Source organism: Piliocolobus tephrosceles, chromosome 7, assembly GCF_002776525.5.
Source record: "Piliocolobus tephrosceles isolate RC106 chromosome 7, ASM277652v3, whole genome shotgun sequence".
NCBI classification, from domain to species: Eukaryota; Metazoa; Chordata; class Mammalia; order Primates; family Cercopithecidae; genus Piliocolobus; species Piliocolobus tephrosceles.
The window spans coordinates 53,537,279-53,545,006 of NC_045440.1; the positions used below are offsets into that span (position 1 = coordinate 53,537,279).

The 7,728-nt window shown below is 43.1% G+C and overlaps 1 long non-coding RNA gene across 1 annotated transcript; it reads left to right on the forward strand.

The window, feature by feature from the left end:
• Positions 1-959: 959 nt before the first annotated feature.
• Positions 960-7,134, forward strand: LOC111521075. The gene is made up of 3 exons (XR_002724864.1): positions 960-989; positions 4,269-4,413; positions 7,078-7,134. It is a non-coding gene; the product is annotated as an uncharacterized LOC111521075 (long non-coding RNA).
• The last annotated feature ends 594 nt before the right edge of the window (positions 7,135-7,728 follow it).

A 7,728-nucleotide genomic window follows, 5' to 3' on the forward strand; every position in this document is an offset into this window, starting at 1 on the left:
GTCAAAGTTATATGGAGCCTTGTGAAGCCTGGTGAGTTCTGCCCTTGCTTGGTAGAAGTGGGGCAGTCAGAGCTGCTTTTTGGGAGGACATCATCTTAGCACCAGGCCCTGAAAGAGTCAGTAGAATTTCGACAAACTGAGAAGACAGAGAATGGTGTGCTAAAACAGCCAGCAGCCCAAGCATAGCAAGGAAAGCGCACAGTGTGTTTGGAGAAAATGATTCGTCTGCTGCATGAAACGGAATGGAAGCAATGAAGTCCAGTGCTCTGTGCAGTTAGAAGCCCAGCCTGCAAGATGGGCTCAGACAGAAGCAGAGGGTCATAGGTAGCTTTCCAGGAGTTACCATCAGACTTTATAACAGCACTAAGCGGGTGCTGTTATACAGCTGTGTGGAGCACATGAATATTATCCTCTAAAGTGTGTTGCTAGCACCTTTGGGGAAGAAAAACTCTATAGCTTGATATGGGTAGTGAAAGTTATAAACCCAGAACAAAAGGTGTTCAGATTTGCTGATTGGCAGGGAAGTTCTGGGAGCTTCACATATTCTACAGTCTTGTATTTCTTCACAACAATCCCATATGGTTTTTTTGTTGCTGTTGCTGTTGCTGTTGTCTTTTTTATTTTTTATTTTTTGAGACAGAGTCTCATTCTGTCTCCCAGGCTGGAGTGCGGCGGCAAGATCTTGGCTCACTGCAAACTCCGCCTCCTGGGTTCAAGCGGTTCTCTATCTCAGCCTCCCTAGTAGCTGGGATTACAGGCAGCCACCATCATGCCCAGATAATTTTTGTACTTTTAGTAGAGATGGGATTTCACCATCTTAGCCAGGCTGGTCTTGAACTCCTGACCTCATGATCTACCCACCTCAGCCTCCCAAAGTGTTGGGATTACAGGCATGAGCCACCCAGCCTCCCATATCTTATATCACATTTTTCTTTCCATTTTACAGGTGATGAAACTGAGACTCAGAGAGGAAAGCTCATTGGCCCAAGGTAACATAGCAAATAGGTGGTGGAGGCTAGATTCCATGTGCACACCCTTAACTGAATGCTTTCAACCTCATTTTTTTTTTCTGTTTTCAAAGTGAGCTACAAACATTCACATTTTGAAAACTGATGGTGCCACATAAATGAATGTTGAATAAGTCAATGACTGAATACATAGATGGCTGAATGCAAGAGGCTCCCACTGAAAAGGAACATCCTTTTGGCTCTGAAAGTCTGGAAACACACAGAAGAAAAAAAGAAGAGAGAGGCTCTGTATTTTCACATTTCTGGAAGGCTGCAGAAAAAGGAGTGAATACAAATTTGTAAAAATCTGTATCAAATCTAGCCAAGTGCTGTAATGTCAGCTACTTGGAGGCTGAGGTGAGAGGATCGTTTGATCCCAGGAGTTTGAGGCTGCAATGAGCTATTGCACTCCAGCCTGGGTGATAAAATGAGACCTCATCTCTTTAAAAAAAAAAAAAAAAAGTATAAAATCCAATGAAAGATTACCATGGCCAGGTGTGGTGGCTCACACCTGTAATCCCAGCACTTTGGGAGGCCAAGGCGGGTGGATCACCTGAGGTCAGGAGTTCGAGACCAGCCTGACCAACATAAAGAAATCCCATTTCTACTAAAAACACAAAATTAGCTGGGCATGGTAGCACATGCCTGTAATCCCAGCTGCTTGGGAGGCTGAGGCAGGAGAATTGCTTGAACCCAGGAGGTGGAGGTTGTGGTGAGCCGAGATGGCATTATTGCACTCTAACCTGGGCAACAAGAGTGAAATTCTGTCTCAAAAAAAAAGAAAAAAAAAAGAAACAAAGAAAAGAAAGAAAAAGAAAGATTATCAATATGAACTTGCCAATGTTAATTTTAATTTTAATTTTTTTTTACACAGAGTCTCACTCTGTTGCCCAGGCTGGAGTGCAGTGGTATGATCAAAGCTCACAGCTGCCTCAAAGTCCTGGGCTCTAGCAATCCTCCCACCGCGTCCTTTCAGGTACCTGAAACTATAGGCACGAGCCACCAGGCCTGGCTAATTTTTAATTTTTTATAGAGACAGGGGCTCACTATGTTGCGCAGGCTTGTCTAGAACTCCTGGACTTAAGGGACCCTCCCACCTTCGGCCTTCCCAAACACTAAATTATAGGTGTGAGCCATTGTGACTGGCCATTTTCTTTTTCTTTTTCTTTTTTTTTTTTGTTTTAGTTACAAAAGGGATGTAAATGTGTGTGATCAGAGCCCAGAGCAACTTTCAAAGGCCTTTGACCATTACTTTTGATTTTTGTTATCCAGTGTGGGACTTTCTCTAGAAATCTGTTTCTAGTGACCTACACAGTTTAAAGTTGTGAATTTCTTTTTCCGTCCTGCAGAGTCTTGTGCCTTTGGGTACGTGATGATGAGGAAGAGCTAGCTGCAAGCCCCATTCCTCAGCAGTACTATTCAGTTCCTATTCATGACAAAATGACACTGAAAGTACAGTGGCTGCATTTGTTTGTTTTTTAAAAATTCCCAGCTCCTAGAACTGACAGTTGCTATATTAATTGCACAAAAGTTTGCACAAAGACTAAGAAGATGACTGAATGGAAATTAATCCCACACTGTCAATTCAGTAGTCATGTGAACTCACATCTCAGAAACAGTGGGAAGATAATAGAAAGAATGTCTTTGTAGTCATTGCCTTTCTTAGAGCCCTTTTCAATATTTGGTGAATTCTTTTCACATTAATTACTATTTTTTTTCTTGTTTCAGTAAACCTACACACATATTAAATTTAACACGAAATTGCATTAATCATGTGTTCTAAAATTTTCTGCATCTTAGGATGGTTGGCTATCTTTTTTATTATTATTATACTTTAAGTTCTAGGGTACATGTGCATCACCTGCAGGTTTGTTACATATGTATACTTGTGCCATGTTGGTGTGCTGCACCCATCAACTCGTCAGCACCCATCAATTTGTCATTTATATCAGGTATAACTCCCAATGCAATCCCTCCCGCCTCCCCCTCCGATGGTTGGCTATCTTAAACATCTTGCTGGCCTCCGGAGAGACTGCCCCTCCCAGGGCTGGCCAATTCTGGAGATAACAAATAACTCAGCCGGGAGCATGTGTTTTACGTGCAAACTACCCAATCCCAAGTCTACTCCCAGCCTCTCTCCTTTATCTAACTCTTACACACCACGCCAATATCCCCACTGCCCTAAATCCTCCCAGGGCTACCTACCAGGCAACTAGAGATGACCCCTGTAAACCAGAGCTATTGGGAGAGGGAAAGAGACAGAGAGAGAGAGAGAGACAGTAGTACTCTGAAGCTGAACTTACCCATATTTTAAAATTTGTGAGAATTTAGCTATATTTTCAAAGAAAGGAAATGTGCAAAACAATGTAAATAAATTCAACCTGTAAAATTAGTGTTTTTGAATAACCCAGTAAAGAAAAGGAAAGATTATTAAAACATATTTGCACAGACCTTTAATGCTTTCCCAAGCCACTGTTGAAAAGTCAAAAGAGGCTGGGCGTGGTGGCTCACGCCTGTAATCCCAGGTGGGTGGATCACTTGAGGTCAGGAGTTTGAGACCAGCAGGGCCAACATGGTGAAACCCCATTGCTACTAAAAATACAAAAATTAGCTGGGCGTGGTGGTGCACACTAGTAATCCTAGCTACTCTGGAGGCTGAGGCAGGAGAATTGCTTGAACTCAGGAGGCAGAAGTTGCAGTGAGCCAAGATTGCGCCATTGCACTCCAGCCTGGGTGACACAGCGAGACTCCATTTCAAAAAAAAAAGTCAAAAGAAACTAAATGTTATTAGTAAAGGTCAAACCTGGAATAGAAAGTACAGATAAAGAAAAGTTGGTGTGTGTGTGTGTGTGTGTGTGTGTGTGTTATTTTATAAAGGCTTACCTTCAAAGAACCTCAAATGAATATGTAACTCTCTGTATGCAACTGTAACTTTCACTTGCAAAAGTGTACCAGTTTGAACAGTAAATCACCCATTCACCTATCTAAACATCACATGATAAGTAATGTTTAGATAGGTGAATGCATAATTTTAGTACAGGGAATTTTTAGAATCTTTTTAGCACATAATTAGATGAGCAAGTATGGAAAGTATGTTGTTACAAAGAGTTTACCCTGAAGGACCCATAGTAAGTCCTCTAAACCAGTGCTTAATCTAATAAGTTCTTGTAGCTAATGACAAATCACATAGTTTTATAAATTACCAGTGGTCACTAAAAATTATTACTATCACCAAGCCTGTTTTCTTGATTTTACTTATAGGTTGATTTTAATGCATTTGAGCTACAATCATATTTTATTATCTAGAAAATGCCTTGAAGACATCTGTGGACCTACAGACTTCCAGGGCTACTTTCTGCATACAAAGGAGGCATGAACAGGCCTTTCTACTCAGAAGTGGACTAAGGTGAATCCATCCAACCAACATCTGTCATAGTTCTTTGTGTCCCAGACACCTCATGTATGTTGGAATTAGCTGATTTCATGATTCAGAATAGATCTGGTCTTCAACCTCAGAGTTGTCCAGTGCATCCCCAGTTCAACCTCAGAAGAACCTTTCAGAAACCCACCAGCTCATGAAACATTCCTTCTGGGGGTCTCTGGTGGGCACAGAATAAGCCCCCCTTCCCCTCAGGGTCTGCCTGTCTGTCCCTTAACCTGTTCTCCTGCTCCTGCATTCCGGGTTACCTCCACCTAAGGCAAACTGTCCGGGACACCTGCCCAGCATGGAAAGCTTTGGTCTTCAGGGTCTTGACTTTTTACCAGCATCTCTGAAGCCCCAAAGTCATAAAAGAATTTATTTGACTGAAAATTATTTAAGAACTTTATGTGTTAATTTTCCTTATAAAGTGAAAGTTGATCACTTTCTTTTTCCATATTTCCTTTGCCCAGACACAACTTATTGTTACTCTGTTTTCAATATCGAAGCAGGAAATGGAATTCACTGTGAGCCTGCCCCAGTGCTATTCAGACTCTTTCTATCCAGGGAGCAACTTCACTCCATAATTTGTGTAGATACAGTTACTCACCCACCCCCTCTCTAGTACATAACTCCCCACACACACCCACAGACTTCTTCCCCTAGGGAACTACTCAGTGGTGTGTCTCCCTTTACCAGTCAAGTGCACAAAATCAGTGCATGCTGTGCTGGTCAATGTGGTGATCTTTTTCCCTCTTTTAACCTGGGGAAGAGAATTTATGGCAGAAACCACAGCTTTAATCCACACATCTTTGTGTACCAACTTCAATGTTCTACAAGACACAGAAGAGAATGGGTCCAGCGATTCCTCCTGAGCAGTCGTCACGGAAATCTCTTGCTCTCTTTTGGGAAGATGACTTTCACTCTTAATGATGAATCCGTACTCACCATTATTACATGGACTGGTGAACAAGAACTTGTTATCTTCCAGCACTGTGCTGTGCTTCACTCAAGCTGGTTAATTCCTGCACTCTCCTGTATTACTGAATGATTTTTCTTTTCTTCTGAATGGCAGTTTTTAAATGTAGGACTACTGTTTCTTCATCATTTGAGTTTGGGAATTAGGTCTCAAATGAGGCAGCTTATGAAATCTGCTTTGGAGGTCAGGGGTCTTCTCCATAGTGGAAAACATCTACCTGACCCTTTTCAGGCCCCAAACTCCTCTCCAGGGTGTAGTGAATGCATGGCACTGGGCATCCCTCTTGTAAATGGAGGAGCTTAGATCTCTGGAGGAAACTTCTGGGCTAGTATGTGGCTACCACGAAAATGGCTACAGTGGGAATAAAAGGGCTTTGATCACCTAGTCTTGAGTTCCAGGCAGTTTTTCTGGGCCATGCCACTGATCAAGCATGGTGACATCGAAGGAAGGTATTCTCCTTTTTTTCTTTTTTGAAAGTGTCTCACTTTGTTGCCCAGGCTGGAGTGCAGTGGTGCAATCATGGATCCTTGCAGCCTCCGCCTCCTGGGCTCAAGAGATCCTTCCACCTCAGCCTCCAGCATAGCTGGAACTGCAGTGCGCACTACCATACCTGGCTAATTTTTGTATTTTTTATAGAGACGGGGTTTCACCATGTTGTCCAGGCTGGTCTTGAACTCCTGGCCTCAAGTGATCCACCCGCCTTGGCCTCCCAAAATTCTAGGATTACAAGGGTGAGTCACTACTCCCAGTCTGGTATCTTCTTTTGTACTTTTCAGAAGAACTCAAAATGGATGAGTTGGCATAAAACTACATCTGCTGCTCTAGTGCCAGTGAATAGGCCATGAAGCTTGTGGCTTGGATGGGACTTTAGCTCTGTGACCTGCCGGGTATTCAGAAAGCAGCCACAGATAGCTTAGGGGTTCAAGACAGCAATGGTGCGTGAACCACCATGGGTCAAGAGGAACAGTTGATCTGATCTGATCTCCGCTGGCCCCCCAGGGCTTTCGTGCAGACATAGCTGGCAGCCAGATGGTGGCGCTGTGGACGCAGGCCCTTTCACTAGGGTACAGGCAGCTGCGGTTGAAGAGTCTACCTACAGGGGAGCGTGGAGTTCTGCTCCCCCCATGGGCAACAGGCAAGCCACACGGAGGACCAACTCTTCAACAAATGTTGGTAACATTTGTGGTACTGAGGGTTGAGAGCTAGAGGAATTCTTAAAACTATTAGGGGATTCTCTCTTGCTAGTGAAACAGATGGGAAGCCAAGGAGCTACTGCACTTTGAACACTGACTTTAGTTTTAATCACAGACTGTTAAGGCTCGGACATATTTTTCTTCAACTTTTAGACTCAGGGGGTGCATGTGCAGGTTTGTTGTATAGGAAAGCTTGTGTCACAGGGTTTTGTTGTACACATTATTTCATCACCCAGGTACTAAGCCTAGTGCCCAATAGTGAAAGGACACAAAAATGTGTGCCCACTCTCCTGCCACACCCTATTGCTAAACCTTTGTTCTGCTCTCACAAACATTTTGTAAAGATTTTGTAAGTTCCTGTTTTTCTTTCTGTGGCACGGCAAGGTCACAAGACGCTTTTAAGTAAGGTACATTCATGTTGCAAAACCTGTTGTGAAACCTGTCACAATATGATTAACTGCCTTTGTTCTGCTTTTGTAGGACTGCTTTCCCGCCTCGGGGTTTGTGAAAACAAGCCCTGCCCCTGCCCTGCAAGCCCCTGATAAACGTCATCAGAATTTCAAAATTAACTGAAATACTAGAAATGGCGGGAACCAATCATAATCAGCCAAATTGCCTTGTTCAAATATCAGCCAATCATACATCTGATTTGTATAATGATTCTATGCCTACTTTTCTTAGACTATATAACACTGTCCGGAGCCCAGTTGGGGAGCTCTCCTGCCCGGCTCGTTTTCACGAGTGAGTGAGAGCTCCAGGTTCGAACCTGTAATAAAGATCCTTGCTGCTTGGCTTTGACTCTGGACTCTGGTGGTCTTCTTCGGGGAATAAACGGTCTGGGCATAACAATAGTTATTAGTTATTTTTTCTGTTCTTCTCCTGCTTCCCACCCTCCCCCCTCAAGAAGGACCCAGTGTCTGTTGTTTCCCTCTTTGTGTCCGTGTGTTCTCATTATTTAGCTCAGACTTATAAAGAGAACATGGGATATTTAGTTTTCTGTTCCCGTGTTAGTTTGCTGAAGATAATGGCCTCCAGCTCCATCCGTGTTCTGGCAAAAGATAAGATCTTGTTCTTTTTTATGACTACATAGTACTCCATGGTGTATATGCACCCTATTTTCTTTATCCAGTG